Here is an 18558-nt window from a genome sequence, read left to right on the forward strand (position 1 = left end):
GGGTGCTCTGGGGGGCAGCGGGGGGCCCACAGCAGGCTCGGGCTTGGGAGGTGGAAGGGGGCACAGAGGGCGCGGGGGCCCTGCCCCACAGCAGGACCCCAACCCTCGGACTGGGGTGTTTTTCCCCCCCGCGGTGGCATTCCTACTGCTGCAACAGAGGGGAAAAGGTGGGTGCAACCTCGGGGAGTGGGGGTCCCCCCACACCCCATGGTCACAGCGGCGGCGCTGGTCGTCCCTCCCTGGGAGGAAGCAGCTCCCGTGTTGGCATCTGGGTCCGGCTGTGATTTCCCGGAGGTGTCCAGTGCTCGCTGGGGTTGCACTTGAGCTGCAGTCGGCTCAGCCCGGCGCTTTGGGGCAGCCACGCTCTGTCCCCTCTCTCCAAGACGCCGTCTGTGCCTGCTGAGACAGTTCCCAAAGCTGGTGGCGGGGGCCTCCTCCTCCCATCGATACCTGTCCCGGTGCGGATTGATGCCACGCTCAACCAAGCAGTGCTAAAAATCTCGCCATTGACTTTTCTGCACTGTTACCCGCTGCGCGGCTGCGGGAGCAGGGGATTTCTTTCGCCACATCCCCTTTTAGACGGGGTGCTTTGCGCTGACGTTGCGACCAGAGGAGCATGCAGCGGGACTCGGCGTCCCTGGTGGTTCCTGCAATCTCTTCCCTTCCTGAATTTTGCCCTCCTGCAGCCGTAGAGGGACGAGGGGTCGGTGAAACCTGCTCGCTAGTCTGTGCTGTGGGCTGCGCCGGGGGCTTCCCCGCTTCCCGGTGGGCTCGGCAGGTGCCGCGGGGTCCGAGCCGCTGGCCGGAGTCATAGGGGACAGTGGCTATCTTTAGGGCTGTGTTGCAATGGAGGGGTGTGCCTTGGCTCTGCACTGTCGGCAGCCGCCTCCTCGCCCAAGGATTGCCTTACGCCGAGGCTCCCGTGTGGGAAAAATAAACATTTGCTTTGCAGTTTGCAGGAGTGGGTACTGGCGTGCCCTGTCCTCTGTGGGGTCTGTAGCGGGGCTGTGGGGCTGGCCCCGTCGTGGGGCTGAAGTCTGGGGTCAGGCAGTGTTGGCAGCTGCCTGCAGTGGGGTCGCTGCCAAGGCTGCTGGCCGGCCCTGCCAGCTCGGGCGGGCAGGGGCTGATGTCAGGCAACGTACGCCCTGTGCGAGGTCAGGCTGCGCAAAGGTGTGTGGGGCTGTGGTTTGGCGTGGGGTGCACCAACGGCCCCCCAGCACCCTCACATGTGCCGTGAGACCTGGTGAGCCAGAGCAAATGGCCGGGGATGGGGAAGGCTGTCGGTGCGAGGAAGTCTCTGCTGCCCCGCCAGTGGGAAGCTGCGTTGGGGCGCGGGAGCAAGTCAGGTTCTTGCAAGGTGCACCCCAAAACCCTCTTCATCCATCTGCTGTTCCCTTCCTAAGGCTTTAACGAAGGCACGGACATGGCTCTGGGAGAGCTGGGGTCAGGGCTGCTGGCGGCGGTGCGCATGCTCCCCTCTGCGTCCTCTTTCTGCCAGAGTAACCCGGTTAGTCTGTGGGAGTAACTTGCACCCGCGCCAGAGCTTTGGGTGACACGGAGCTGAGGTTCCCTGTTCTGCCTAATCCTTCCTCCGCAGCCGTTGCCCTGCTCATGCTAAATGTGCCCGTGATTGATGCAGCTACACTGTGCCCATCCCCGAAAGGACGCAACGAAAACTTGTGGAGCAATTTGTGCCCTCCCAGGTGTGCGGCTTCTCTCCGAGTGCCAGGGTGTGCGTAGACGTGGGACTCCCCCAGCTCGTCGCAGTGCTGGCAGTCCCTCCTGTTTCTCGCCCGAAGTGGGGCACGTGCCGCTTCTGCGTGTCGTGATGGTAACGGCGAGTCAGCGGCAGCAAAAAGTTCATCCGTGCATCAAACTGCTTCCCCGTGGTTGGGCTCAAGCTGTTCTGCAGGCGGCAGGGGCCTCCCCCGTCCCTTCTCTTGGCTTTGCCTTGCGCTTAAGAGAAACTTCAGGCCTTCTCGAGAGGGTTTGAAACCCTGCCGAGGAGAGAAAGTGCCTTCTCATCCGCGGCGGTGCTGCTCTGACGAGGCTTTCCTCCCGGCACGCAGCCTGGCAGCTGCTGGAATTGCCTGCAGCCACATCTCTCTGCACCGTGCGTCCCCCCTGGGCTGGCACGGTCCTTTCGGAGCTGCTGGTGGATGAAGATTGCTTGGAGGGTAAGGAAAATATCAACTGTTCTCTGAGCGGGGGACTCTGAAGTTACGTCACTAATTTAATGTATAACGGAGCTTTTTCTGAGCTCCATCTGCAGCCCTTGCCCGGGGAGGAGAGCAGACTGCAGAGGGTCTCTACCCCAGAGGGCAGATACCCTCCCTTCTCTGCTGAGCAGCGTTTTACCTTTGTGCGTGTTCCCACCTGCAGGAAGAGGCTCGAGGCCGTGGTGGCTGGAAGTTTGGGGTCCAAATTGGCTCTTGGCCACGCTGGGTGCTGCGGGTTGGAGGTGTGGGAGCTGTCTGAGGTGTGATTCAGGTGGGGGGGAGGGACTCGCCCACCATCAGCCTGGAGATCTCTCTCTCAGTGAGCTGCCCAGGAAGGATGGGGATGTGTCAGTTGTCCCTTTTACACATTTTTCTTCACCTAGTGATTTGTGCGAGGCTCTGAGTCAGGCTTCGTGGAGAGATGCTCTAGCCAGCTCTCTGTGCTTAGCCTGGGACCAGCGCTGGGTGTGGGACTGCAGCCGGCGCGTGGGGATGACCCCTCTGAGCAGCCTCGCACGCTGGATGTGCCGCCGAGGCTGTGGCGGGTTCGGTTCGTGGCTCTTGGGGTCCCTTATGCCGTGAGCACTGGGACTGTGCCGGGCCAGCCCTGGTTGAGCTGGTGGGGACAGCCAGGGTGGGCTCTCTGGGGCTGGTGGGGTCCATCCGAAGCGGCCAGCCCATCTGTGTGCTTCTCCCCACTAGAGGCTGCTGACGAACAGAGCATTTTTCTTTCCCTGGCTCTGACAGAGCAGCGGGGTCTTGAATTTGCAGGGCTGTGCATCCCAGCCTGAGCTTTTCCTGCTGATTCACCCTGGAGGCAGCGGCGGGCTTCCCCTCCGGCAGCGGCCGGGTTCAGGGGGCACATCTGCTCCCCTGCCAGGCCCACAATGGATCTTCCCGCTTCATTAGGTCTTAATTAGGCAAATGCAGCGGGACCGTGTGCGAGGCCATTGCCAGGGGACACGGATCATGCGTGGAGCCGGGTACCAGGGATGCCGGCTCCCATCCCGCCAGCCTCGGGGGTGTTGATGGGGTTTTTCCAGCTGGGTGCTGAATGTGGGATGAATTCAGCTTCTCATATTGTTCTCCCGGAGGACGTGTGTGCAGCGATAACTGCCTCACCCCTCCGGCATATCCCAACTGGCAGAAAAGCCAAGGATTAGTGAAGCGTTGGAAGGGATGCTTCACCGCTGGGCACAGCCGTGATGGCATGGTAAAGCCGCCCTGTAGACACAAAGGAGACTCTTCTTCCAGGGCAGCTGGTTTAGTACCTAAAGCCTGGGCAGGAGTGTAGTCTGGAAAACAAACCCAGACCCTGGGAAGATGATTAATCACATAAGAATTAGGTGTAAAATGAAAGGCAGTTGCTGCCGCGTGGCAATAGCTGCAGTGGAAGGTGCCTGGGAAGGAATTTGCGGCGTTGCACAAGACCCCGCTGCCTTTGCTAGGTACAGGCACTGCCGGGAGGGCAGCGCGGTGCCAGCTGGCTCCAGCACCGAGCAGGCAGCGTCGCTTCCCCGACAATGGCAGACCAGCGCTTTACATAATCTGGGACTTGCAAAACAAGCTTGAAGGTCTGGAAAATCCTCCTGCTATTGTTGGTGCTCAAAGTTCACTGAATTTCCTGGTTTGATCTGCGGGTCTGGTTTTTGTTTTGGGACCGCAGTGGGGAAAAATGCACTTTGCACACAGAAAAGAAAAGGGTGTTTGTGGCGTTTAATCCACGCCTGCTCCTTAGATGAAACTATTTTTGTGGTTCACAAGGGGTTTTGAGCAGCTGCTTGCAGCTTTATAGGGCTGCAGAGGACTCTTCGTCTATCCAATTAGCATGGTTTGTCTCTAGTCCCCTCCTGATGCCCCCCGAGAAAATCCTGAAATATCAGACATGCAGGCACGGGGTGCCGTGGGCAGTGCACACACAGGCACCATCTGGGCTCCCGGCCCGAGTGTCTGCTCAGGGGCACAAAACGCTGGGTCAAAATGGCTTTGTGTTGTCTGAGCCTCATGTGAGTTGGACCCTGCTGCTCTGGGAGGGCTCTAAAGCTGCCTCACGCTCGCACATTTTAGGAGGAGAGGCTGGAAGGGAACTCGGGTCATGTTATTTTGCTGTGCCTCTTAGCTAGAGCCGTCTGCTGCTGCTTCCTGCAGCTTGGTGATTTGGAGGCAGCTGGGAAAACGCACCCGGGAGGATGCTGAGGCTGTCGGGAACCACCCCAGCCCCACACCGGCCTGCGGATGGCTGCGGGCTCAACGGCAGCGTGTTGCCTGGCCCCGGGAAGTGTTTTGGGGTGTAGGCCCTGCCCTTGCTCCTCCATTTGCTCATCCCAAAGCCTTTTGCCAACACAAATAAAGCCACTGATGTCCCATGCGCTATTCAATTAAATGAACGAATCCTGTTAAAATGTTCTCCGCTCTTGTTCGTAAATAAATGACTAAGAAACCTGCCCTTTCCTGCCGTTCCTGGGAAAGCCAGGTTTTGTAGCAAGGAATGAGGTTAAGTTCTTGCTGGTCCACTTAATGTGAGGCAACTTTTGGCACCCTGGTAAGCGGCAAAAGAGGAGGAGGAACTCTGGCCTGATGGCACAAATACATCCTCTTATTAGAGGCAGCTTCTAGCTCCTTTCATGTAGGTAATTACATCTGGCCACGGTTGACCTGAGCTGGATTTCAGCAAGGGGGTGTGAGGCTTGACGTGTGCTGGGAGTCTTCGGAGTGACCAAGCTCTGACTGCAGCAGCGTTAAAGCAATCTTGTAGGTGTTGCAAACGAGCCAGTGCATCGCAGCGATGGGGTGGGAGCCGGGGGGAAACTCCGGACTTGTTTACAGCCTGGAGAACCTGGTGTTGGTGCTGAGCTCTGCTTGGCATGGGTTGGAGCTGGGGTGGACCGATGCCTTGAAGCATCATCGTAGCCAGGGCATTAACGCAGCTGATGCATTACAGCATTTACCATGCTATATGTGACCTCAGTGAGATGATCCCTGCTTGGTAGCTCTCCCCCAATTGCAGTGGTGGTTTAGCCCTTTAAGGGCTTGTATTTCTATATCTGCTTTCCAAAAACCCTTGGAGATGGGGTAAGCTGTTTGTGGGCACTTCAAAACTTGAGGGGAGCTCTTTCTCTGCATTGAGGGTCCATATCAGACAGAACAGCACCGAGTCACCTCCCTGCATCTGCGTGAACTCAAATGCTGAGCATGGGAGCAATGGAGGGCAGATGCTGGCCCGGCCCTGAGCCATGTTGGGCTGTAACGTGACTTTCTCTGTGTTGATGTTGTACTGGAGGTGCCTGCGTTTGACGTGGAGGTGAACCTCTCCCGTATGGTTGGGATTGGCCTTGGCCAATCTGCGGCTGTGAGGAGCCTTGCCGCGGGCTGGCAGATGGGGTCAGTGCTGCTTGGGGATTTCCTTGGATGCAAACTGGAGGCTTTTAATAGCAAACGCAGTCATCTGTATCATTGCATAGCTTGAAACCTGTTCCTTAGAAATACCAACTGGCAGCTGGGATGTGGCTGAGCAAGAAGTCCACTCCTTTCAGAAATTTTTCCCTGGTTTTGAGTAAAAATGAAATAAGGTTTAAACCTATCACTGGTGATGCTAACACGCTCATGGGTTTGGGGTGCAGTTTCTCCCTGGGAGGCAGCCTGGAGAAAGCCCTGCCTTCCTTGGGAAGGTCTCTTGGCCCTGTGTGACGGTCAGATCCTTCCCAGTGTGCTGTGCTGACAGATCCTGTGCCTCAGCTGCGTGCCAAGACTTCAGCCTTCTAGGAAAGGCAGCGGGGGCCGGTGTGGGTTTCCCTCGCTGCCCTCTGCCAGCCCGTGGGTGCCCGGTGCCTTGCGAGCAGCGGTTGGAGGTGTTGGGGCAGCGTCCGGAGTTGCAGATGGCTCACGTCGGGGTTGCAGTGCTGCTTGATCCATCTAAGCTGCCTTTCGGTGGGAATACACAAGATAGCTGAGCACAGAATTGATCTGCGCTGCTGGCCAGGCTTTTTCCTGGTGCCGCTGTTTTTTTCTTCTACTGCTGTAGCAGGAGGCAACTGTGGTTACGGCAGCTGCCTGGCTCTGGCAGTTTGTATCTTGCCTCCTCTACAAACTGCCTTCAAATTTCTCAGCTTTCTGGCTCCTTGTTCTGGTCGATACGAGGCTGTTATCGGAGCTCAGCAAACCATGATGATCACATCCAAGTGCTGTACCTCAAACCACCTTGCAGCGCTGGGCTGGATGAAGAAGCTCATTTGCACGGGGCGGTTAATTCTCTGTATGTTTTAATCTCCACGACCATCTGTGTTCTTGCCTGGGCTGGGGAGATGGGAGCTCTTGGGATTTATTCCAGGAGGTGAACATGGAGAGGACTGTTTATTCTGTGTCTGCTGAAAACTGCCCCGGGTCAAAGCAGGACAGCCTCATTAGCTCTGGGAACAGTTGTTCCCGCATCCTCAGGCAAGGAGGCCTGAACAACGCGTCAGCTCTATCCTGGAGGCACGTCCTGAAAACCTGCAGGGAGGGGGCAGGGCAAAAGAAAATGGAGACCTTTCTGAATGCTTTCCAGCATACAAACCCAAACATAGAGGGTCTGTAATGGGCTTGGCTGGCATCTTGGAGGGCTGAGGTCCCTCTAAGGAAGGCTGCGTTTGTCCGGGGAGAGGTAGTGTCCTAAAGCATCTCCTGGCCACCCTAAAGCCCTGCCCCGGGTTAGGGCCGCCCGCGCCGGTATGAGCCTGCGCTGCCAGCAGCTACTGCAGTCTCTGCCCTGGTGAACGCCACGGCTGGAGCTTGGATTTGAGTTTCAGAAGCTGCTGATGAGACTGGGGTGCTCGCACACAGCACCAAAGTCAGGGGACCAGTACCTATCGGTGGGCTGCAGTAGCATTTCCAGAGAGACCTGTGCAGGCTGCTGCTGAAGGAGAGAAGCTTTTTTGCAAGCAACACCTGAAGTCTTCCTTGGTTTGGATTCTCACATTTGCGAGCCTGAGGCTCTGCAGCTCATCGCAGAGCCCCAACCAGGATTCTGCTGACCGCAGGCTCTGCACATGGCACAGGCAAAGGCAGCACTTGCTGTGGGCTCTGTCGAGGAACGCCTGTCCCGTGGGGCAGCACGGCCCCGGCGAGGCTGCTGCTGACATCCGAACCCAGAGGGAATGATCCCTGCCCTATAATTAAGATCTCTTCTGCTCCTGTTCACCATACTAATGAGTACTCTTGTGGGTGTGCTCCTTGGAGCTGCTCTGGATCCTCTGCGTGGCTCAGAAAGTGGAGGTGGCTTTCCAAGAGAGCCACCTGCAAAGGGCAACCCCAAATCTCCATCCCTGTCTCACTGGGCTGAAGCTCGTGGACTGGGAACCTTTGACTGTAAAGATTTTTTCCTAACTGCATCTTACTGGACTGCAACCTGCATGTGGTAAATTCGTCTGCCAATGTACACCCCACTTGCTCAAGTGAGGAAAAACCCTCCTGCTGTTTATGCTAGCAGGGCTGGGCGAGATGGAGATGTTTTCCCAGCCTTCGGTTGAAGGACCGAGGCTGCCTCTTGAAACGAGAGCTCTCACCTGCTTGCCAGGCTCTTGACATCAGTGGATAATAACACTTAAAAACAACCAGCGCTCCAGCTAAATCCTCTCCTGGTTCAGCAGTTCGGGGTTTCAGTCTCAATGGAGATTGTCAGCATCGCGGTGCATCCCAAAGGATGGGTGCAGGCTTGTGCCTGTCGCTCCGGTGCGGCAGGATGGCTGTAGAGGAGGTGCATAGTCCTGTGCCTGGTGCAGCGTGGCACCGTGCTAGACTTTTCCTGCATGCTATGAGCACTTGTCTGTTGAGCGGGTCCCTGGACCCTCGGTGGACCGAGGATCTGGCTGGATTTCGGCACTCTGCTTGGGCCCTGGCGTGTGCCTGCCGGAGCACGGAGCCGGCCTTGCTGCGGCTGAGAGCACCATTGCTCTCTTGAATCTCTTCATTTAGTTAATGATCCTTTTGTTGAGAGGATTAGGGTTTAGAGGCCTCTGGCAGAGTGTTAATTAAATTAAATCTGTGGGTGTTTTGTTGAGTTTTTAAAGCCCACTAGAGGGCTCAGTTGGAGCCCTGTGGATTGGGGCCCGAGGCGCTGGGCTGTGTCCATCCCTTGCAGAAGTTTGCACAAGAAGTTATGTAAGGCTGGAGGAGCCGGACGGACACAGAATCGGACGGGGCCAGTCTGCAGCCTCCACACCGCGCTTGCTGCTTCTCCAGCCCAGCTCTGCCCAGGGCTCAGCAGTGCCCGACCCGTGCCGTGCTGCCCTGGGCACCGGTCGGGGCTCTGGAGGCCGTACTCGCTGGAGCTTGGCAGGCACGGGACGCCTGCGTCACCACTTGCTGTATTATCAGCGTTAAGTAATGTTGGGCTAATGTTTTCGGTTTTTTTATTTTTTTTTCCTTCCCCACTTGATGTTTACATTTCTAAGAAGTGGCTCAACGTGAATGTCCAGTTCCACCTTCAGTTCTGGGAAGAGTCAGACACCAAAGTTTGCTTACTTGAACTCTGCTTGCAGTGCTCATGTAAAATACAAGTGTGAGGATTTGGCTTTGTGGCTCAAGAGATTTTTCTGGCAGGTGCATGGGTTTTTTCATGTTTAGCTAGAACTGTCTATTAACCAGTGTCTCTTTTCCTTTCTCTTCTATACACTGCCCCGTGATGGATTTTGGTGCCTTGCCTGCGTGGTTTGCCCGGCTGTCTCATCTCTGGGTAAGTAACTGCTTCATTAGATCAGCGAGAGGAAGTAGCCGAAACGAATCACTTGGACTTAAATAATGAACTGACCTGTTTATTGTGTCTTACACTCTGGAGCATTGATTGTTATCAAACAGGAGGATTTATCCTCTGTGTGTGACTATTTTGGATATTGAAAAGCGCTTAATATAGCAATTTCCAGGCCAAATTTATAACATGAAAAAGCCCCCTGCCGTAGTTTTCCTGCCAGCCTGGGCTGCGGAGCGCTGACCCGGTGATAAAAGCACACCAAGTGCCAGCAAGTGAGCAAATGGAAGTGAAAATGTTTTTGGTAGTGGAAAGCAATACTCCCTGTTTCTCCCCAGATGCCCCCTGACAGCTGTTGATGGTAAATCAGTGCCGTGGTTGTGTAAGGGACTCTCTGAAGGCTGGAGTGCAGCGCTGGTCTGGCTTCCCCTTTGCAAACCTGCAGATGTGCGGGGCTTTGCAGGGCACAAAGGCCTGAGGCCCTTCTGGCAGGAGAGGAGGGGAAATGCGTGTCAAGCTTGGAGAAGTGTGGCAGGCACCGATGTTTCTAGCTTCCGTTCTGAGAGATCCTGCTTTGCGTAGGGGGAAAATTGTCCTGGTGGGGTGGATTCTCGTGGTTTTCCAGCGGAGGTTTGGTGCCTGCCCCCGAGGCTGGCTGCAAGGTGCTGTTTGTGTATTAAGGACTCTCAAAATAAGGGGTGTGTGCTCAGGGTGGAGGAAAGGAAGGGGTCTCTGCTTGGTAAAGCTGGTTCTCTGGGTGCAGTGGTGCTTTTGTGTTGAGGTTGCTATCTCTAGAAACTTCAGAAGTTTTTAATTTACTTTTTTAAAAAAAAATTTAAAGTATCTTCCTGCTAAGCTTTCCCCTTTCCTGTCCATCACCCCCCCTTCCCCAGTAATATCCTCTCCTCTCCCAGTAACGGAAAAGACTGAGTGTATTTTGAGTGCGTTCAATGTACTGCCAGTCACTGATGAAAGACTTGAAGGGAAAGCAGAAGAAGGTTCTGGGAACAGATTGCTTTATTCTTAAACTCAGCATTATTATACAATGCCTCACAGTGGAGGGCAGGAGAGACGAATCAAATCCAAGCATAAACCTGTTGTTCTTACACAGAAGTAAGTGAAGCACTATATTTGGAAGCTGAGCAGCTGTCTCCTGTTCTGAATGAGCTGTTCTTTGCTACGAAATCTCTAAAAGAAGGATCATTAATTACCTAGAGAACCTGCCTTGATCAGAGGTGCTGAGCTCGCATCCCCACCAAACACCCAGCGGTCATCTGAATGCAGAATAAAGCTCCTCCGCACAGAAGGTGTAGCTGCGAGAAATGCAGGCTGGCAGCGTGCTGGCTGGGAGCTCGTATTTGGAGCAAAATGCAGGTGCTTACTCGCGTGACTGTTGGAGTGGGTTAGCAAGAGGCGTGTGCAGCAGCTATAACTGTCCAAGGCTGGCCAGGATGTCCCAGACGAGCTGAGCAGCAGCAGGATCTTGGTCCTTTGTGCTTGAGCAGACCTTCAGGACAGTCACCCATCTGGTTATTGCTGCGTGACAAGTCTTTGGTCAGGGGTGAATTTCTTCCTTGGGGAAAGCTGGTACCCCAAACAACCCTTGGTTTGCTCTCCCCAGAGCAGTCTCACTGTGACTTTTGTTTGCATGAGTGGTCTGTTGTCTTTCACGTACTGCACAGAGGGTAGAGAATTGCATTTCAATGGTCCTGCTTATTATAGGCTTTTGGGGTTTTGACCCTGATACGAGATGAAATTTGCTGCTTGCTGAATAGTTGGTATTATTCTTGGTCAGCAAACAAGAAACCTAAGTGGTACCTTGTTAGTGATGGCAAAGATAAAGGTTGTATGGTATAGTTTCACTGGATCAGGGACAGCCCTGACCTTCACCCATCAGAGAAAACAGCAGGGTCAGGTTGCCTTTCCATCTTTAAGCCTGGCTTATCTCTTAGGTAAACATAAAATGCATAGGAGCTGTAGTAAGTGAATCTCCTCTCCTGGCCTGATAAGACGGTTGGGGCATCAGTCCTAAAAGTAACACACCAGCAGCTTCCACAGAGGGACGTGCTGTGAGAAGCTGGAGGGCAGAAACCATGAAGAAAAATGCTGAAGATGCAAGTGGAGCCTGTGACGTTTGAGGTTGTGCTCTTGACCTTCAGCTAAGATTCACATATGTTGCCATTATTTGAAGCCTGTCAAGAAATCCGAGGTGAGGTCATGCGTGCTGGCTGAAAAAATAATCGGAGCTATGTTTGTGGCAAAGGAGCTGGTAAGCACAGTGTGTCCGTTAACAGGCTGCTGCTGGGCCGTGTCTTTCCATACTTTGGCATCGGTGATGCTGGGAGCCACGTGTTGGCGTAGTTGATCTTAGTTTACCTGTATGTAAACTGTTTCTTTCTGTCCCTTAATTCATGGGTCACCTAGAGAAGGGCATTGCTTCGTGAAGCTGTTGAACAGCAGTTGTGTTGTGAACTTGGGTCTCCCCTTAATTCTTGTTCACGTACAGCTCAAAGAGGATGAACAAATAAGGTCTCCTTTTCCACCTTTCAGTGAGATTTTCTGCCTTGAACCTCTCCTGGAAATGTAGTAGCAGGGTATCTCTTTTGCTTGTCCCACCCTTTCAGAAGAGACCATCAGAATCCGATGCGGTGTCAAGTTCTAGGGCTGGCTTAGCTCAGTGGTTTCACTTTAGCGCTTTGTAAGGCGATGAAATAGTTCTCATTGTGGTGTTTAAAATAGCAGTGCTGCCTTCTGAATTACCATCTAATTAAATGAAAGCAAAAACTCAAAAGCAAGTGAGCTTTGTGCATCTCTTGTTGCATAAGAAAAGCTGTTTTAGTTGACCTAAAAACCAACATTGAAAAACAGGCTAAACAGAGATGCTTTCCTCCTAGCTCTGTCGGCAGTTTGTAGCAGTTGCTACTGTTCTTGGAGAGCCATTCATGCAGTGGCAGCTGCAAGCCCTCTTCAAAACAGTTACTCCTTTGAGACTTGCTTCCCTTGTGCTTGATGGTTGCAGGAACCCTGCTGTGGAGACAAATAATTAGAAATAAAAGATGGCAGCTTAATGATTATTAGCTTCTTTCTGATGCAGTCTGCAGTGAATGCAGGGGTAAGATCCGGCTAGTGTGCATCTCAAAGCTGTTGCTGCATCTCTTGCTCAAAAGATTTACTGTGCACACCATGTTAACTTCCAGCCTCTGTGGACCTGCAGAATGTGCTGAACTGTTATTATTTATTTCAGTAAGAAACCTTTTTCAGGGAGGATGACTCTTGGCAATTAACTGTGACAATGGCAACAGTTCAGATGAAGCATGCTTCCTGCTCTCTCCTCCCTGTCTCTCCATCCATACCCACAGCTTTCCTCTACAACTTCTTATTTCCCCCCCTCTCCCCTCCCCCAGTACTTGGATTCTGCCTATAAATCTGAACCACTTCGGGTTTTCTTTATAAAACGAGCACGGAAAGATACGACCTTAATTGAAGCCTCAAAATGCCTTATTTTGTAAAGCTCCAGAAAAACTGGCAGCAATGTGATGCTATCCTCTGGGATTTTGTCCTATTGATAGTACTGTTTTTGAAGCTGGTATCCATGACTGCCAGTTTCAAAGGTTAATATACTGCATTTCAACCAAGCTCAGAAGTCTTTTTTTAAAATTTGTGATATGGAAATGTGCACCAATTAATCATTGCACACCTGCAGAAATGCCCCTCTCAGCAGCCTTTGGCTGTGATGTATTAGGTTGTGGGATCATCTGTAGAAAGGACTCGGGGTGATGAGTCTGATCCAGTTAGTAGCTTAAGACAAACCCTGCAAGGTCCAAGGAGATAGCAGGTAGGAGAAACAGCACTGAATGAGGTGGTGCAGAGCTTCAACTCTTACTTCTGGAAGAAATTAGGTAGCCCATGCTCTGTTTAGAAGTTGTATTTGCTCTCCATAGATAAAGTCTCAATTAGATAAATGTTAGGTCTTGCCAGGTGTCCCTCACTGATGTGCAGGTCTAGCCTGCGATAATGAACGGCTGTCAGTTGTCTAGTGCTGGGGTCAGAGCTTGGGTGAATTTGCTGCCCAGCCTTTGGATTACAAGTGATGTGTTAGTATAGACTAGAGGGCTCTCAACCAAGTACCTGGCTCTAACTTACTGCTGGGTACCTATCGGTCCTAAATAAACACTGATCTTGAAACTTTCCTTCCCTGAACCAAAGAGCTCTTGAGTAGTTTGAAGCCAAGGGTTGCTCTTTGCCTAAATTGAGAGCGTAACAGTATGGAGTCAAATCTGTGCTTGAGCAGCCCCTTGTGAAAGCTTCACCTAACCGGTGCCTTTCTGGGGAGAAGCTGCAGTTCAAAAAACACCTACCTGGTGTTATTTAAATAGACCAGAGCTGCTTCTCGCTGCAGTTTGACTTCTCATCCATGCAAGGAGTAAACCTGCCAGTGACATCCTTTGTTTGGGGTATGGCTCTTCTGCTTCCCTGCCTTAGCACTGGTCCCTAGGTGGCACTAACTGTTATTTTTGGGTTTATTTCAACAAAGGCTGCATAGCTGAACTTGTCCCCCGCTGAAGTGGCAGCTGTGTCTCTGGCCAAGCTGGCTGTTTGTGTTTGGTTTAGGAGGCTGGCGCAAGGGCTTGAACTTCCTCCTGCTGCCCAAACAGAAGAGGTTTCCAGCAGTGTCTCCTGGAATTTATTACAAGGGGCAGGGAGTCGAGCGCTCTCTGTGAGCATGCTCCTCTGTTTTTAGTTGTGTCTTCTTTTCACTAAGACTGGTAGGGAATGAAAAACTGGTAAATGCTTGAAATAAGGGAGAGCTTGCCACTTGATGGAGGTCAGCATGCCGTTGGGCCAGCTGTCTCTCTTGTGATGGCTCTTTCCATGGTTCATTCCATTTCTCAGGCTGTTTCTGGAGCTCAGGCTCATGCCACACTGATTCTGCCTTTTCCTGAGCCTGCACTACTTGTATTCACAGCATCGCCTGTAATCTATTCTCTAGGTTTTCTTAAGCACTTTCTAGATCCTTTAAGTGCAGCCACTCATGTGTTTAATACTTCCTACCCATACTTAAGGGGAAGAGTATTTCTCTCTCAATGTAGAAACATTCACTATATGAAAACTGGATCCTGCAAGCTGAAGCTGACCTCCTCTAATCTTTAAACGGTGCATCCTGGCAGAAATGTGCTTTACGCATCATCTCTAAGCCTTGGAACAAAGCTGGCTTTCCAGGGAGCTGTTCTTCCCTGTACTGGCACACAGCCTGGAGAGAGCTGATGCTCCTCTTCCTCTATTTTATTCCTCTTTCTTCTTGGAACTAGTCTGCTGTGCTGCAAGACACCGTCTCGACTGAACATCAACTTCATGCAAACTGATGAAACCCATGATGGGAGCTTTTTGCATAAATTAACCAGATTCTGGGTGAGATGAAATTCCTAGGTGTACAGGCTTAGTTGCCCAGCTGTCCCTTCTGCCTTCCCCATCTTCCTAAAAGGCATCTGCATAAGCCAGCCTTGTACTAAAAAGATGTAGTGGCTGGAAAACTGGATTCTTCTGCCCACAAGAAAGAACGTGCGGTTTTAGTTTGGCAACAATGGCCTTCAAAGGGTGCAACTCCTGCTGTTAAAACAACCAACAAAGGAATACTCTCCAGTAGGAAACCACACAGAAAAGGATAGGAGAAGCAGCTTGGATTTAGCAAAACTGGAGGCTAACTGCCATGATGCCAAGTGGGGTTACAATAGCAAAATCACTTAGTCTCTTTAACTATGGAGGGTGCTGCTTGGCCCTTTAATAACTGGCTCAACAATGAATCGATTGTTGGTTTTGGAGAGTGCTGTGATGGGCTGGACTAGATTTAATCTTTGGTTAAATACTTGATACAGAGCCAGGTGAGTGTGGATGTTCCAGGTTGCCTTCACCACGCACACACATGTTGTAGCAAAGCGGTGCAGCGTGTTCTAGTTCTTTGTGAAAATTTCTTGAGTTTGCAATTCAGCCTGTTAGAGGCTTTTTCTGGCAGTGAATTCTGCTGTGCCTGCCACTTTGTGTGCTAAATCGAGGGGTGAGCAAGGGAGAAATGCAGTGTTAGCTGAAGCACCCCTTCCTTCTAGGTAAATCATTTACCTGAAATATTTTTGTTCTAGATCACTGTTTTACAGTAAAAGGAATCTTGTGAAGTTGAAGGGAGATTTCCTTTACACCTCATCCTGGCCTTCTGCTCTTAGCCAAATCAGCACTGCTGATGGTGACAGTAAATCTCGGAAGAGGAGCCAAGGGCAGAGGGCCAGTAGCTGGCAAAACTGAGCCACCTGCTCTCCTCCCACCTTGTTTGCTCTTGTGAAATGGCTGCTGCTGCTTTGGAGACTCTCACTTGCTAGCAAAGTGTGTGAACGTGGCACGTAAACTGAGTATGCCTATTGTATGTACACATACGTATGTGTAATATAGACACAATGAGCTTACTTGGAGCAGTAGTGGATAAATGGTTCAGTTGACCAGCTTAATTTCTTTGTTTTCCTAGAACTTGGTGTAATCCTCAGTATTTCTCTTCACCTTAAATCCTGCTTGTTTTGGGGGAGGGAGCACTGATACCAGTGTGATGTACAATTCCTTTGTTTAGATTGGGAATTCCTCATGTAGAGAAGCTCCTTGGGGTGAGGAGAGCTCTGTGCAGTTTATTCTTGTGCCAGTAATGCTCTAGGCACAGTGTTCACCAGCACTGTTGTAAATTGGGAGCCCTGCTTTACAACTAATCCTACCAGTAGTGCATCCTGCAGGGGCCTGCAGAGCACTGGATCACCTTACAAAGGATTTTTTTTTATGAAGAACTTACTTGAGCTGGATTTAATCTACTGTCTAGATGCTCTTAAGATGCTAGAGTGTGTACTTCTGAGCCGCTTGCTAGCTGCATGAACATTGAACAGGCAGAGGGTAGGGTTTGGCATCGTTCTCTGTTGTGACCCAGTTGATTTGCACTGCCTGAGTCCACCAGGATCTGAGCGCTCACCGAGTGGCCTTTCAGCTTGCAAGGAACAGCTTCTGCCTTAGAGACCACAAACACATGCCTAAAATGAATATAATTCCTCTCCTTATTCCTATATCCAGCAGTTGAATACCAAGAAATCCCGACTTATTAAAATAATTCTCAGTCTCTAATTGACTTCTATAAAGCGACTTAAACCAGCTATAACTAGGAGAGTTCTTTAAATATTTGCAATCTGGGCTTGGCATGGGGCAAACTGTTCTTATAGTGAAGAATTTAAGAAATTTCCATTACTTCCTATGGGATTTCAGAGGTCAGTTTGGGGCCGTGTAGGAAGGAAAAGGTTAGAAGCTAAGCCAGCAATTTACAGCAGAAGTGTGGTGTTGATGGTGGTATTTCCATATGCAGAAGAGTGTTGGTTTTGGTTTTTGTTTTTTTTTTTTCTTTTTTCCTTTTTTCTGCTCCCTACAACAGGATTGCTTTGGCTTAGGTTCAAATCGCCCTGCCCCAGAACATTTTCAAGGCACTCTCATGGCACAGACCATGTGCCTCGTTTCATGTCTGATGACTATTGCTCTTAAGTTTCTCCTGCCATTCGAACTCTCGGCTGTTTGTTTGGAGTCTGAAGAGGTAACAGCGTCCTTTGCCCTTGTGCACAGCATGTATGGCAGCTTGCACTAGTGCTCCCTGTGGATAAATGCTTCACCTGGGAAATAATGGCTCAAAATACAGGAGCTGCTGCTCGCTGTACTCAGATGCTGGCAGATGGAGTTGGGGATCATCTGGTGATCTGAGCATGGTGGATGACGTGCTGTGTGGTGTTAAATCACCGTTTTGATGTGAAGTTTTCGTTGCCCTGGTCTCTTCGCCATGTAATCTGCAATCTGCCGTCGGTCAGCGTGTGTGCATGTTATGATGAAGCAGTGTGGTTTTGTTTGCTTGTTTTTCTTAATTGCAAGAAGCTGTTGCCAATCCCTTGCATCCAAAAACTGTGGCTCCTTTGCTCGGTGGTTTTCTCCTTAAGTCCTTTGGACTTGCATTTCTCTTCTGACACAGTCTGTTTTCAGCCCATCGTGGGTGAGCAGTAGCAAAGGCAGCAGTTATTGTGGTGGGCCAGCACCAAACAGCTGAGCCTCCTCCATTCACAGCCTGAGCTATTAAAATGTCTTAATTTAATGCCTTGGGGAGTGAAGTCGGAGCTTCAGGGCATATTTCAGGGGAACTGCCTGTCCCTGGTGTAGAAGCAGCGACTTGCAGCCGCCAGACCTTTCCCAGCCTGTGTCTTTGAATGGAACGTGCTCATCTGAGTCCAGGGAAACCACCAGATAGTCCAGATTTAAGGCAAAAATACCTCTCTTCCCTCCCATTAAGGGCTTTTTTGCTAGCAATCTCAACGCCGAGACAAGAGGGGAGCTGCCCCGTTCTGCGTATTTTGGCAGAGCCAAGTGTCGTAGACATATAGAGGAGAAGGGGTAAATAGCTGTGAGAAGCATGTTAATTTTTCTAGAAAATTGGGTTTGTTTGGCTCCTATTTAGCACAAGTGTCCCTAGTGTGTGAGTGTTCCTTGCTAGGTTGGTACTAGTGAGGGCTTCGGCATGAGCCCAGCCAGGGCGCGTGTCAGCCCAGGGTATTATCTGCCGATGAAGAGGTAGGATGGTTGCTCTTAATGCAAGCAGAATAATGTGCCTGATAGCTTAATTCTCTTTGGGAGGCAAATGGAGATGCCCCGGTGCCCTGTGTCTTTTGGGGTTGTGTAAATATTTGAGAGGGATTTGGTCCCCCCCCCAAGCTGGTCAGGCTGGCGTACTGGCAGCAACCTTTGCTGAAGCCCCATGAAGTGCTGACAAGAAGCTGGGGAACGTTTTGCTCTGGTGTGTGTAGCAGGGAGAGCTGGACAGCTCTAGCTGACAAAAATAACTTCTTATAATTTGGCTGTAGGTGAGGAAAGGCTTCACGGTGCTGTTATGTGCACAGTTTCAGAGCGGCGCGCGGGTCAGTCCTCTCTGCGCGGTTGGACCGGTGCTCCTGTTTTTGCACGTTTACCAGCACGGCTGTGGGCTTTTCTTGTGGACGAAGCACTCGCCATCTCAATTGTGGCTTTATCGGCCCGGCACTCCCTCCACTGAGCCCAGTACCTGTTCGGTTCCTAATGGCCTTGTGTTTAAAAAAAATAAAGAAAACCCCACAAGGCGCCCCCTCCCCCCCCGGTTCTCCCTGCTGAGATGGGCCACAACTTTCTCTGGGAGACAGCGAACTGTATTTAAAAATCTAGGTCACGGAGGGAGGGGAGAGCCGCCCGCTGCCGCTCGGCGTTACCGGCAGGCAGGGCCCCTCCTGCCCCTTTCGTACCGGTTCCGGGCGATGCCAAATGACCGCGGCCCTTTCCCTCCACCCCCCCACCCCCGGTATCGGCTGAGCGCCGGGCCGGCGGCGGGCGGGGGGGGGCTGCCGGTAATCCTGTCAGTTCAGCCTCCCCCTCCCGGGGCGCGGGGGGTGTTTTTCCGCCGGGCTGAGGGAGGCGGCCGAGGCGGGGCAGGGCCGCGGTCCCTCAGGGCCGCCCGCGGGCGCCGAGCCCCGGCCCTGAGGGAGGGAAACGGCGCGCAGGGGAGGGCGGGGGGGGGGGGGGGGCCTGGGGGGGCGGGGA

At 52.0% G+C, this 18558-nt stretch overlaps 1 protein-coding gene across 2 annotated transcripts in view; it reads left to right on the forward strand.

Annotated features, from left to right (window-relative positions):
- The first annotated feature begins 8835 nt into the window (after positions 1 to 8835).
- The window catches only part of EPB41 (erythrocyte membrane protein band 4.1), an 85301-nt gene continuing 75578 nt past the window's right edge, over positions 8836 to 18558 (forward strand). The window contains exon 1 of one of the 2 annotated variants that reach the window (XM_010576210.1): positions 8836 to 8928. The gene's annotated coding sequence lies outside the window, so the exon portion shown is untranslated. Of the gene's footprint in view, positions 8929 to 11127; positions 11150 to 18558 lie in introns of those variants that run through there. The other variant, XM_010576211.1, reaches the window with a different exon arrangement.

The sequence above is a fragment of the Haliaeetus leucocephalus genome, unplaced genomic scaffold (genome assembly GCF_000737465.1).
Source record: "Haliaeetus leucocephalus isolate CR32 unplaced genomic scaffold, Haliaeetus_leucocephalus-4.0 Scaffold517, whole genome shotgun sequence".
In the NCBI taxonomy this organism is placed as follows: Eukaryota; Metazoa; Chordata; class Aves; order Accipitriformes; family Accipitridae; genus Haliaeetus; species Haliaeetus leucocephalus.